Consider the following 15,000-nt stretch of genomic DNA (forward strand, 5'->3'; position numbering starts at 1 on the left):
CAATGTAATAAGACCTACCCCGTAAGGGGTCTCCCAACCAATGACGCCAAACGCTCATTTCCACAACATAGTGCTCAAAATAGAAACATCACTTAGTGTATCATGATCTTCGTTTACTGACCTTAATAAACATTATTTTTTATTATTTATCCCCGATGATGAGCATCTATTGGCGACCCTATAATTTAGCGCGTACATTCGTTAAGTGTTGGTTGCGAGTTGCAGCTACTCTCTTCCTCGATGTGTTCTCTCAATGCAGAGGATAGTGAAATACGCAGATACTTTGGTATAGCCCCATGTCTTTGGAAGCAGAGCCATGAATTGTATCCGACTGCTTTGCATTTGCAACCTGCAAAAAATCTGGACATGAAAGCTCACATTCACGTAGAATGCTAAAAATGCATGTTTCCGAAAAAATCTTATAGTTTCAAATTGTGTCACTCAGAACTGCTTTTCCGAGACGAAGATTATCGTGCTACGTACAAAGAGCGATACCTCAGTATCACGCGTTTACGACCTTCCGTAACTGTTTTTATTTTAGTGAAACTCTCTTTCACAATTAACACACCGTTTTCCCCACTGTGGGCTCTATACTGAACGTGTGACTTTACCAGCAGATATAAAAGTTTCTACTAGTCGCAGTGTCTCAGAACTGAGAACAACTGTTATTTTTCTGAAGCAAAATACTCTCCTCAGCGAGAATAGCGAACGTAGAGACCTGAGGCAAAAAATACAACACACAGCAGCGGGAAATTGACCAAAGAGCTTAAGCGTGTTAAGCAGAGGAGAACGGAAAGACATGGAGTCAAAGGTTCAAAGAACGTTTGTCGAAGTTTCGCTAACAGAAGCGCCGTGAATTACTTTGTTGCTCCCGGGACGTTAAATAGCGTGTCAGCTCTTCCTCGCAGAGGAGAGCCCAACTGCTAATTGCGTGTGTCTGGCGTGAGGGGAAGGGTCAGGATGGTCGAGAGGAAGCTTTCAAGGGGACAGACCCGTTATAAATGCAACTGGTCGGTTATCTGTAGTGGTTTGCTTCTGAGGAACGCCCGTTAAACATTTCAGAAACAACTGATACAAAAGGCTTTAAAGCGTCCGAGAACTTTTCTCTGCAGAAAGATGTCACTTTCCACAGATAAATAAACATTACACAACGAGTAGCAAGCGTCAGCAAAGCCGAATTTTATGCAACGTTCTACGCTCAGATAGTGAATACATATGGCGTAAGGGTTGGGTAAAAGATCTTGGTTTTTTTATGTGTCAGACGCTAAGAGAGTATGTTTATCAGTGCAGAATGCTTTTCACAGTTCAGTTCTTGTTCAGAACTGAATTACATTCTGTTATTTTTTCTTCACTTCCCATTTTAAATTATTGCATCTCATGTAACCCACATTTTCAGCAATCTCCTTGCATTTCGATTTCTTTTACATTTTTATTTCTTTAGTATTGTTCCTAATCTTTCATGACCTGTTCTTTGCAAATGTACACTCTACCTACTATAGTTCCCTTCTAAATTTTCATTTGTAGTGCACATATTTGGTTCGTTTCTTATATCTGTCCTTCTTCAGCACTTGACACTTCTTAGAAACGTCGTTTTCTATCAATGCACGCTTTCTCAACAGGCATTAGCGCCTACGTAGATTTCTGTTTATGGGTATTAGTCCGCTGTCCAAGGCATGCGCTGATCATCCATAACATTATGACCACCAACCTACTATCGATATAAATACGTCCATGTGATAGCAGCGTCAGTAATGACTGCTAGTCGGACAGACGCACGTCGCATGTGGTATCAGTGAGTGTGCTGCCTGTGTGGGAGATGTGGAAGACGTGTAATCTACCTCAGTTTACCAAAGGCAGATTGGAGTGGCCCCGAGATCCGGCTCAAGCATTTCGGAAACTGCACGACCTGTCGGGTGTTCGAGGAGTACTGTGGTAACCGTTTCTAACACGTGGCGAAACTTAGATGAAACCACATACGGACTGGGCAGCTGACCCTCTTTCAGATGATAAAACAGGACAGTCGGCGCACTGTGACAGATGCAGCATCCGAGTTTAATGCTGATCAGAGTAGAAGTGTTGTCTGAACACGCAGTGCACCGAACACTCGTAACGACGACCCATTCATGTGACAATGTTGGGAATATGACCACCTTCACTGGGCGTTGGCGCAGTGGCCGAGTGTCGCATGATCTGATGAACCTGGTCGTGCGGTAGCGTTCTCGCTTCCCACGCCCGGGTTCCCGGGTTCGATTCCCGGCGGGGTCAGGGATTTTCTCTGTCTCGTGATGGCTAGGTGTTGTGTGATATCCTTAGGTTAGTTAGGTTTAAGTAGTTCTAAGTTCTAGGGGACTGATGGGCGTAGATGTTAAGTCCCATAGTGCTCAGAGCCATTTGAACCATTTGATTATGCCGATGTGGGTGGGAGTCCCTCGTCTTCCAGGGGAATAGCTCCTTGACACCTGTACTGCGGGACAGAGACAATCTGGTGGCGGTTTCATTATGATCTGCGGAACATTTACGTTGGCTTCCATGCTCCATGACGGCCAAGGATTATCGTACACTGGTTGCAGAACACGTAAATCCTCCCATGACGATCATGTTTCCCGACGGCAATGACATTTTTCAACAAGATAAGGCACTACGTCACAAGGTGGGGGTCTGATTGTGTGATTCGAGAATTTGCTCGCCCCCTCCCCCCCTCCCCCCAAACTCGGCATATGTGAACCGTATCCAACACCTCGGGGATGCGACTGAATGTCGTGTGACAGCTTATCGCCCACCTGCCCTGAATTTATGGACATTAGGTGACCTGTGTGTACCAGTGTAGTACCAACTCTCTCCAGCGACCTGCCAAGGTCTCACTGCTTCCACGCCACGACGCGTCGCCGTTGTTGTTCCTGCCAGAGGTGGACGTACCAGCTGTTAGGTAGGTCTTCATAATGTTCTGGCTGATCAGTGTGTTTCTTTTACAGCCTCCCTACCGCAGATCTTACAGATTTCAAATTGAAACGATTTTCCTTGCAGCGCTTGATTATAGATAAGGGGTAGTTAACATGGAGATAACGCTTCGTATGAAACCTGACCAAGGTTCCTAAAAGGAAAACCCGCCTCTTTTGCCTACGAATATTTAAGTTCATCGAGTATACATCCCGAGTGAAGCGACAAATGAAAATTTGGACAAAGACTGTGATTCGAACGCGGGTCTCCTGTTCAGATGCGCTGACTACTACGCCACCTTGGCACAGTTGTTTTGCAGAACTGGACGACTACCTTGGCACACCTCCTTCCTCGTTCAACTGCCACTCACGGCTTGGCACACTTGCTATTTCCCCTAAACTTGAACAGCATTGCAGACGCTCTCCAAATATAATGGAATAGCACGTCGGCATCCCACGACACAGGAAATTCTTCCTGAAACCTAGGTATAGGTACTTAATCAAATGGAGATAACTGGTTCCGGAGACATTTTGAAGTCTCAAACATCTATAATACTATATGCAAACTGAAGCGACGATGAAAATTTGTACCAAGGCCTGGATAGGAAAAAGCGTCGTCTGCTCACTAGGCAATGTTGTCTGAGTTTAGGAAGAATACCAAGAGGGCTAATTTGTGAATGAGAATCTGGACAGTTTAGGGAGGTGCACAACAGTAGCCTGCCGAGCTGCGCAAGGGCACTGAGCCATGGCAGCGTAGTGGTTACGGCGGTTAGCGCGTTTGCCTAGAGAGCAGGGGACCTGCGTTCGAATCCCAGCCGTAGAAGAAATTTTAATTTCTCACTTAAGTCTCATAGATAGCTGAGTCTTAGAAATGTTTCTGGAACCATATATGTAGTTTCATTTCATTACGTTCACCAAATTTGTGGGAAAAAATTGTCCTTCGGAAGGAGAATAGTTCATGCTATTTATTCCTTTATTGAGTTCATAAGCAAGGGGTAGACTACCGTGGCCAAATTGTTGTATCGAAAACCGCGACACAACCAGCAGGGCTCCAATGGAACCGCTCCCAGGTATTTCAGTTTTTAATATTAATATATTTTGTTCACCTGTTTCTAGCATATTTATTGTCAGTAAAATGGTGAAAATAAATTTACTCTAATTTATTTCTCCAATATCTGTTTAGTTAAGGTTGCTTAATGTAGACAATTAAAACAATTTTGTTATTACTTTTCAAGATGTTAGAGCGTACAATTTAAAAATTACTGAGCGTTGTAGACAGGGTCGGCAGTCCTTTGAGAAGAGATATTTTTCTCTGCTTCCAGACTTCATGAACATGTCTTTCTTCTTTCGGCGCAGTGGTAAAATTCTTCATCGTTGATTCTGTAATTGTGCAGGTTCTATTGGATTGCTTAAAGTGAGTTCTCGTAATTCTGTTCCTTTCCTCAGTCCACTGGATATATAAGAACGAAAATATTCTTCCTACATAGGCGTTATGGGTTGGCATTACAAATACCCTGCAATTATTACCACCTCACTACACTGCTGAAGGTGGGCACCGCGTTTTAAAAACACACCGACTTATCACGACAATGCAATGGTGCTTCGTTTCCATCATTCCACCTGAATATTTTTTTCAGCGTACTTGTCAATATCCCAAGTTCATCAAAGGAAATGAAGCCATCGATTTCAAATTTTTCCCCTTCAAATAAGAATCTATCTCTTCAACACTCTCCCATTTTAAATAATACACTCCTGGAAATTGAAATAAGAACACCGTGAATTCATTGTCCCAGGAAGGGGAAACTTTATTGACACAATCCTGGGGTCATATACATCACATGATCACACTGACAGAACCACAGGCACATAGACACAGGCAACAGAGCATGCACAATGTCGGCACTAGTACAGTGTATGTCCACCTTTCGCAGCAATGCAGGCTGCTATTCTCCCATGGAGACGATCGTAGAGATGCTGGATGTAGTCCTGTGGAACGGCTTGCCATGCCATTTCCACCTGGCGCCTCAGTTGGACCAGCGTTCGTGCTGGACGTGCAGACCGCGTGAGACGACGCTTCATCCAGTCCCAAACATGCTCAATGGGGGACAGATCCGGAGATCTTGCTGACCAGGGTAGTTGACTTACACCTTCTAGAGCACGTTGGGTGGCACGGGATACATGCGGCCGTGCGTTGTCCTCTTTGAACAGAAAGTTCCCTTGCCGGTCTAGGAATGGTAGAACGATGGGTTCGATGACGGTTTGGATGTACCATGCACTATTCAGTGTCCCCTCGACGATCACCAGAGGTGTACGGCCATTGTAAGAGATCGCTCCCCACGCCATGATGCCGGGTGTTGGCCCTGTGTGCCTCGGTCGTATGCAGTCCTGATTGTGGCGCTCACCTGCACGGCGCCAAACACGCATACGACCATCATTGGCACCAAGGCAGAAGCGACTCTCATCGCTGAAGAGCTTCATGGAGACGGTTGCGAATGGTCCTCGCCGATACCCCAGGAGCAACAGTGTCCCTAATTTGCTGGCAAGTGGCGGTGCGGTCCCCTACGGCACTGCGTAGGATCCTACGGTCTTGGCGTGCATCCGTGTGTCGCTGCGGTCCGGTCCCAGGTCGACGGGCACTTGCACCTTCCGCCGACCACTGGCGACAACATCGATGTACTGTGGAGACCTCACGCCCCACGTGTTGAGCATTTCGGCGGTACGTCCACCCGGCCTCCCGCATGCCCACTATACGCCCTCGCTCAAAGTCCGTCAACTGCACATACGGTTCACGTCCACGCTGTCGCGGCATGCTACCAGTGTTAAAGACTGCGATGGAGCTCCGTATGCCACGGCAAACTGGCTGACACTGACGGCGGTGATGCAAAAATGCTGCGCAGCTAGTGCCATTCGACGGCCAACACCGCGGTTCCTGGTGTGTCCGCTGTGCCGTGCGTGTGATCATTGCTTGTACAGCCCTCTCGCAGTGTCTGGAGCAAGTATGGTGGGTCTGACACACCGGTGTCAATGTGTTCTTTTTTCCATTTCCAGGAGTGTATCCAATGAAACGCTGACAATAATGATGTATATGAGGTGTTTCACTTGCTTAGATAGTTCATACAAGTGTCATAAAATTGTCAACTTTTTCTTTAAGATGCTTTTCTGTTCATTGTGCTACTTCCGCTCTTTTAGCCCTTTCATCCCTATTGTAGCCAAATGGCAACTCTGCCAACTCTGCCTTTTTATCTGCCGTTCTTGGAAGCGTCAACTTCAAATCTTTTTCCTGTAGTTGCCTTATGGCTACGCATACTTATTTGGACAAATCAGCAACCGTACCATTAGGATGCACACCAAGGAGTCTTGAGAGAAACCTTTTGCATGAACTGTCACTTTGACGTTTTGACGAGTGTTGTGTCCCATCTGTTGTATTTCTGTGCTGCTCTCGCCACAAATATTTATAAAGAAAGTTATACATAATATTGATAAACTACACTGAATCACTTTCTGTAAAGTATTAATATAGTTTTAATAATTTATATTCATAATATTAAAAGAAATATGACTTGGCGCTTGGCAAACACAGGAATTCATGTCTTACATTGATATAACTTCAGATACTACTTCCTGTTTTACAGTTTTCTGAGAATAGCGTTTCCTCAGAAAAGTCCAACTGATGAGGAAATATTAATGGTGCTCAGATTCCAGATAAGATATTTAAGAGTTTAGTTTTTCATCTGATGAAAAAGACAACGAGTTAGACATTATTCAACAAGACTCCGACAGCGTCTTGAAGTGCCACAATGTAATCATATTGAAATACACATCCAAGGAGAGTATTATATTATTGGATATAAGGGCATCTCTAAATCACATGGAACAAACATACAAAATAATGGTGTTCAGCTGTTCACCAGTAAAGCAAGTATTATAAATATTAAGTGTGAAGAATGTTTACCTACTATTAGCTCAAACACGCACATAACAAGTTGTTTTTACAGTCATTATATCACATAAAGTAACTCAATCTTCAAAAAAGGAGAAGAAAAACTGCAGGTGGAAGAACGGTGGTTTCATTCCACCAGATAAAACATGGGGAGGTACGTAACATATCTTCACCATCGTTTGATGAAAACCTGAATCCAATAAAATATTTGTAGATGTTCACTGATAATTAGCTATTGTGAATCCATTGTCGTTGAAACAAATCATTAAGCACACATCACAGATGAGGTTGACAATGATGTCTCTTCTAATGGAATAAAACACTACATTAGTATTTTACTTTTTACGTGTGCAGTTTCAGTGTCAAAATATAAAGTGTACTGGTCACAACGGTCGTTTCCCTTAAGCTGCATAAGTAATGAGCACGAACAGACTTGAAACTCTAACGAAATATTTCCATGTAAACAATAATAGCAACAAGAAACCGTAAGCTGATCCCGAGCATGACAAGTTATTCAAAGTGATACCTTGATAGATTCTTTTCGGAACCAAATGTTGCAACTCTTTCCAGAAGAGAAACGATGAATAGATGATCCCTTTCAGGGGAAGAAGGTTTTTACTTCATTATCTCACGGACGAGGAACTTTGCATCGTAATTCGAAATAACACAGACACTTCAATTTAGTATTTATCCGTAGACACGGGGTTAATAACTTCCAAGTAAAACATTATGGATATTCGAGTACTGATCTTAGGCCCATGGTTGACGACGTATGGAAGAGTGTGTCTCTCTGTGAGTTGTTCTACGATAGCCTAATTGTTAGGTGACCGCTAGCGATGAGCGTCCAGCCGGATTCGAGACCCAATCCAGCACAAATTTTCATTGTCGTCATGCCATTCTACAGCTGATGCTTGTCCATGTTCGCACATGCGAATAAGTGTCGTTCAGCGCAAAGAGGAAGACCAACTACAGGAGGTATTGAAGATCCAAAGAAAAAACTGGAAGCTCTGAGGCCTGTTTCACATGTCAGATATTATAACGTTGGTCACTGTCCACAACAGAGCAACTAGAAAGACTGCTGTAGGCTGTGCCCTAAAGGGTTCAGCTGAGTGTCGTGCATAAAAGGAAAGTGGTTCTATGTCTGTTGTAACTGTGGTGTTCAGTCTATCCTGCACTAACCTCTTCGTCTCAGAACAACCACTTGAAGCTTCATCGTTCTGAAGCTGGTTAGTGTATTAATCTCTTACTCTCTGTCTACGACTTTTATCCCCAAAACATTCCTCCAGTACTAACCTGGTGATGCCATGATGTGTCAGAACGTGTCTTATCAATCGACTGTATCTTCTAGTCGGGTGGTAGCATACATTTCTTTACTCCCTAGTTCTGTTCAGTAACTCCTTACTAAAATTCCATTCTGGGAATTCCTTATTAGTTATGTGATATATCCATTTAATTTTCAGCATTTTTCTGTAGCAATTTCAAAATCTTCTATTTTCGTAATGTCTAAACCACTTATCCTCCATGTTTCACTACCATATATGGCTACACTCCATACAAACACTTTCAGAAAAAGACTTTCTAACACTAACTTCTACGTTAGATGTCCACAAATTTCATTTTTCTCAGAAAAGATTCTTTTTCCATTGCCAGTCTACATTTTATGTCCTCTCCACTTCGGCTGCTGCCCAAATAACAGAACTCATCTATCACTTTAAGTGTTGCATTTAGTAAACTAATTCCTTCAGTATCACCATATTTAACTCGATTGCATACCGTTATCATTGTTTTGCTTTTGTCGATGTTCATCTAATATCAACCTTTCAAGACACTGTCCATTCAGTTCAGCTGCTCTTACAAACCCTTTGCTGTCTCTGACAGAATCACAATGTCATCCGCAAACCTCAAAATTTTTATTTTTTCTTCATGAACATTACTTCGTTCTTCATATTTTTTTGTTTCCTTGACTGCTTGCTCAGTATACAGATTGAATAACATCGGATACACGCTTGAAGCCTGTCTCACGACCTTCTCAACTACGGCTTCCCTTTCATTGCTCTCGATTCTTTCAACTGCCGTTTGGTTTCTGTACAATCTGTAAATACTCTTCAGCTCCTTGCATTTTACCCGAACTACCTAGAAAATTTTAAAGAGAGTATTCCAGAATGAGATTTTCTCTCTGCAGCGGAGTGTGCGCTGATATGAAACTTCCTGGCAGATTAAAACTGTGTGCCCGACCGAGACTCGAACTCGGGACCTTTGCCTTTCGCGGGCAAGTGCTCTACCAACTGAGCTACCCAAGCACGACTCACGCCCGCTACTCACAGCTTTACTTCTGGCAGTATCCGTCTCCTACCTTCCAAACTTTACAGAAACTCTCCTGCGAACCTTGCAGAACTAGCACTCCTGAAAGAAAGGATATTGCGGAGACATGGCTTAGCCACAGCCTGGGGGATATTTCCAGAATGAGATTTTCACTCTGCAGCGGAGTGTGCGCTGATATGAAACTTCCTGGCAGATTAAAACTGTGTGCCCGACCGAGACTCGAACTCGGGACCATTGCCTTTCGTGGGCAAGTGCTCTACCAACTGAGCTACCGAAGCACGACGCACGTTCGGTACTCACAGCTTTACTTCTGCCAGTATCCGTCTCCTACCTTCCAAACTTTACAGAAGCTCTTCTGCCAACCTTGCAGAACTAGCACTCCTGAAAGAAAGGATACTGCGGAGACATGGCTTAGCCACAGCCTGGAGGATGTTTCCAGAATGAGATTTTCACTCTGCAGCGGAGTGTGCGCTGATATGAAACTTCCTGGCGGATTAAAACTGTGTGCCCGACCGAGACTCGAACTCGGGACCTTTGCCTTTCGCGGGCAAGTGCTCTACCAACTGAGCTACCCAAGCACGACTCACGCCCGCTACTCACAGCTTTACTTCTGGCAGTATCCGTCTCCTACCTTCCAAACTTTACAGAAACTCTCCTGCGAACCTTGCAGAACTAGCACTCCTGAAAGAAAGGATATTGCGGAGACATGGCTTAGCCACAGCCTGGGGGATGTTTCCAGAATGAGATTTTCACTCTGCAGCGGAGTGTGCGCTGATATGAAACTTCCTGGCAGATTAAAACTGTGTGCCCGACCGAGACTCGAACTCGGGATCATTGCCTTTCGCGGGCAAGTGCTCTACCAACTGAGCTACCGAAGCACGACTCAAGTCCGGTACTCACAGCTTTACTTCTGGCAGTATCCGTCTCCTACCTTCCAAACTTTACAGAAACTCTCCTGCGAACCTTGCAGAACTAGCACTCCTGAAAGAAAGGATATTGCGGAGACATGGCTTAGCCACAGCCTGGGGGATGTTTCCAGAATGAGATTTTCACTCTGCAGCGGAGTGTGCGCTGATATGAAACTTCCTGGCAGATTAAAACTGTGTGCCCGACCGAGACTCGAACTCGGGACCTTTGCCTTTCGCGGGCAAGTGCTCTACCAACTGAGCTACCGAAGCACGACGCACGTTCGGTACTCACAGCTTTACTTCTGCGAGTATCCGTCTCCTACCTTCCAAACTTTACAGAAGCTCTTCTGCGAACCTTGCAGAACTAGCACTCCTGAAAGAAAGGGTACTGCGGAGACATGGCTTAGCCACAGCCTGGGGGATGTTTCCAGAATGAGATTTTCACTCTGCAGCGGAGTGTGCGCTGATATGAAACTTCCTGGCGGATTAAAACTGTATGCCCGACCGTGACTCGAACTCGGGACCTTTGCCTTTCGCGGGCAAGTGCTCTACCAACTGAGCTACCGAAGCACGACTCAAGTCCGCTACTCAGAGCTTTACTTCTGGCAGTATCCGTCTCCTACCTTCCAAACTTTACAGAAGCCCTTCTGCGAACCTTGCAGAACTAGCACTCCTGAAGAGTATTCCAGTCCACATCGTCAAAAATTTTCTCTACGTCTACATAAGTTTGCCTTTTCTTAACCTGTCGTCTAAGTCGTAGTTTCAGTATAGCCTCGTGTGTTCCTACCTTTCTCCGGAATGCTAACTGATCTTCCCCGAGGTCGGCTTCTACCAATTTTTCCCTTCTTCTATAAAAATTCGCCCTAGTATTTTTCATCCATGACTTACTAAACTGATAGTTAGTTAATACCACACCTGTCAGCACCTTCTTTCTTTGGAACTGGAATTATTACATTGTTGTTGAAGTCTGAGGGTATTTCGCCTGTGTCATTCATCTTGCACACCAGATGAAAGAGTTTTGTCATGGCTGGCGCTCACTGGAATGCCGGGAGCACTTTGGCATTAACGAGTGGTGATTCCTTCCTCTGATACCATCTAATGTTTTGCAGCCACACCCAGCAATGTTCGACAGCCCCCGCCCCTCATAGGACGTAGACGCTCCGGGACGACCGAGAAGTGTGGGAAAAAACCTGGGAATTTTTCCACTCGGAAGAAAACAGGGAAAAACCCGGGAATATTTTTACAATTTCTCCAATGTTTCATTGTCTTAGCTCTTAGTTAATTTTTTGTTATTTTGACTGGCAAGAAGTGATACTCTAACAAAGAATTTTACTTTAGCCTGCTACTGTAGAATAATACTGCGGCAGTAAAACATAAACGAGAGAAAAAATCAACGCAAAACTTAAGTCGCGAAGAAAATTCCCCATTTACAGCAACAAAATACAGTGGCCACGTAAGTGCTCCCCGACAGCAAAATGTGTCAAAGGCTTCAGAGCGAATACGATGCAATACTTCATAGCAACGGTTTCCGTGAGGATGGCTTCAGAACTGTTTTTCTAATAGATCGCGGGAAAATACTGCAAATGGTGGTTTCAGAACGTTAATTTCAAAGCAAACTTCCTTTTACGCAAGACGAATTGTTACGTGTGAGAATGTGCGATGAATTTCTTAAATCACAGAGCGTTTGACTGTCTTTGAAAACTTAACACCTCTAGGACCAGCCACTTAGAAAAATTCCAGGTCAGAAGACAAGGCATTTCCGTCATCATTTAAAATTTTTCTGGCAGCTTTGTGTTTTATATACCTTAAAGGGTAATACACACAAAAACGACCAACAATGTATATGAACGCTTAGTTTTACTTGTAGCTGTTCCATATGTACGAGGGTCGTTCAATAAGTAATACCCCACACTTTTTTTTTTTTTTAAAAAAAAACGAAGCCATTAATATACAAGGACAAACGTCCTTGCTGGTACTTCACGTTTGATGTTTCTTCTGTGCGCCGGTGAAGTTTCGAACCATTCTGGCAGATGGCAGAGCCGTAGTACAGTGTCACAATGGCGTCTACATACGAGTCATTTTACAAGCATCGTGCTGTTATTGAATTCTTGTGTGCAGACAAAGAAACCGAAGTGAACATCCATACACTTTTGTGTGCAGTTTACGGCGATGCTGCAGTTGATAGAAGTACACTTGGGTAATGGGTAAAGAAAGTTACAGCCTCAGGAGATGCAAAAAATTAAATGAAATGTTGTGCTGCTAGTTCCTCCCGTCGAGTAGATCGGTCGCCTGCTGCAGGTCTATTGAGTTGACGCCACTTCGGCGACTTGAGTATCGATCAGGAGATTCAAAAACAGAGCTTCGTGATCAATGACGCTCGGGCGTCCTGTCACAGCCACAGCTCCACACACGCTGAATCATGCGGATACCATTATTCGTGCCATGCTACGCGTACAGGACAATAGCTTTTACCAGCAGAGAATGCAAGTTGTTCCACAACGTTGGCGTGTGGTTATAGAACGTGATGGGGATTAAGTAGAAAAATAAGACATGGACAAGACATGTTGAAGTGTATTGTCATCAAATTCTGACTCTCGACAGCAAATATGTTCTGAGAAAGAAATGTGGGGCATTAGCCTAATTATTTAACGATTCTCGTACATATAGTACAAGTAAAGCTAAGCGTTCATATATAATATTGGTCTTTTTGCATGTTACCCTTTAAGGTATATCAAACACAAACACGACAGTAAAATTTTGGACTACCATGAACTTTTCCGATTTGTGTATTCTATCTGCTTAACAGTGATGTAGCTATTGGCTGACTACATCAGGTGTTCTATGTTCTGAATATCCGTTTTATTTGATGGCGAGATAACGAGACGTGAGCTATGCTCGCCTGAAAAAAGAGCATCGCGATCTGGATTTCAGTGCATAGGAAACGAACGTGTTGTGTTTGGTGGAACTCGTATTTATACATTCGTAGTAAGAAAATATTCATGGTACATGTTTCAGTGCACCAAAGATCGTTCAAAAGCGCCTTAGTGTTTTGTTAGGTTTCATTTTCTTAAGTACAAGGAAGCGGTGTATACGAGCCTTTACCATTCAAAGAATTTATATGTTTTTTTAATTCCGAGGGGAAATATACTGTTACTTAACACAGAGAAAAGTGTATTTTCAACCAGAAAAATGTTCATTTTTACCCGGGAAAATGGTTCAAATGGCTCTGGGCACTATGGGACTTAACTTCTGAGGTCATCATTCCCCTAGAACTTAGAACTACTTAAACCTAATTAACCTAAGGACATCACACATATCCATGCACGTGGCAGGATTCGAACCTGATACCGTTGCGGTCGTGCGGTTCCAAAGTTTAGCGCCTAGAACAGCTCGACCACTCCGGCCGGCGTTACCCGGGAAAACTGTTTTTTTAACCAGGAAATCCAGGAGAACCCGGGATGTTTTTTCCTCTTTCCGCGAATACACCCTGCCTCATTACACGAGGTGTGCCTAGTTAGGATTTTCTGCGCTAGTTACTTCGCGTTTCCATTTCACGATAACGCCACCAACAGTTGGCTTTGGCAGCTTAAAGAGTGTTGAAACGTGTCTGATAGATTTCTTACTCAGGCGACACCGAATGACACGTCTACGTCCGAGTCACTCAACTCCAATGTCGCTACCTAGTTGCAGCCCCTCTCCTGACGACACAGTATTCCCCGCCTCTTTTTATAATGACGGGTCCGCCTCTCATGACGCGCCATTGCCAGTTACATAGCAGCGTCTGGATACCTCTGATGAGATACTGCACTTTTGGTGACAAGCAGTTCTTTTCGTACCACATAATTATGTTTGACGACAGGTGCATTTGGTGAATACAACAACTGTCTACATCAGTGCGCGGCGTGACCTCCTGGTTCACGACAGTACGCCTGTATTTGTTCTGGAATGTGGAAACAAAGTGCGACTATCATATTGAGGAATTTCTGGAAATGGTTGAAACATATGCTTCGTCAGTTCATAAAGACTCCTGGCTGGAGGCAAGTCACACTCAATGTCTTCTCTGCAAGATAGCAATGGATATACTACCGAAGAAAGTGCTGCCATAAGCAGAGTTACGAAACACAGCCTTTCGAAATGCCTTCACAAATGAAGACGAGGTAAATATTCCAGAATTCGAATCAGGAACAGCTGCCAACACGAGTAACGTAGAACTAGATATCCTCGGAGTAGTGAAGCAACTTAAATCACTTAATAAAGGCAAGTTTTCTTGTCCAGACTGTATACCAATTAGGTTCTTTTCAGAGTGTGCTGATGCAATAGCTTCATACTTAACAATCATATACAACCGTTCGCTCTATGAAAGACTCGAACCCAAAACTGGCAAGTTCCACGGGTCACACCAATATTCGAGAAACGTAATAAGAGTAATCCACTAAATTACAGACCCATGTCATTGACGTCGATATGCAGCATGATTTTGGAGCATATATTGTGTTCGAACATTATGAATTACCTCGAAGAAAACGCTCTGTTGACAAACAGTCAACACCGATTTATAAAACATCATTCTTGTGAAACACAACTAGCTCTTTCCGTGCATCAAGTGATGAGTGCTATTGACAAAGGATTTCAGATCGATTCCGTATTTCCGGATTTCCGAAAGATTTTACACACGGAATTCGTTTGTAATGAAATTGCGTGCTTATGGAATATCGTGTCCGTTATGTGACTGGATTCGTCATTTCCTGTCAGAGAATTCACAGTTCGTAGTAACTGACAGAAAGTCATCGAGTAAAACAGAAGTGATTTCCTGCGTTCCCCAAGGTAGTGTTATAGGCCTTTTGCTGTTCCTTGTCCATATAAACGATTTGGGAGACAATTTGAGCACCCGTCT

The sequence above is a fragment of the Schistocerca gregaria genome, chromosome 5 (genome assembly GCF_023897955.1).
Source record: "Schistocerca gregaria isolate iqSchGreg1 chromosome 5, iqSchGreg1.2, whole genome shotgun sequence".
NCBI lineage: Eukaryota > Metazoa > Arthropoda > Insecta > Orthoptera > Acrididae > Schistocerca > Schistocerca gregaria.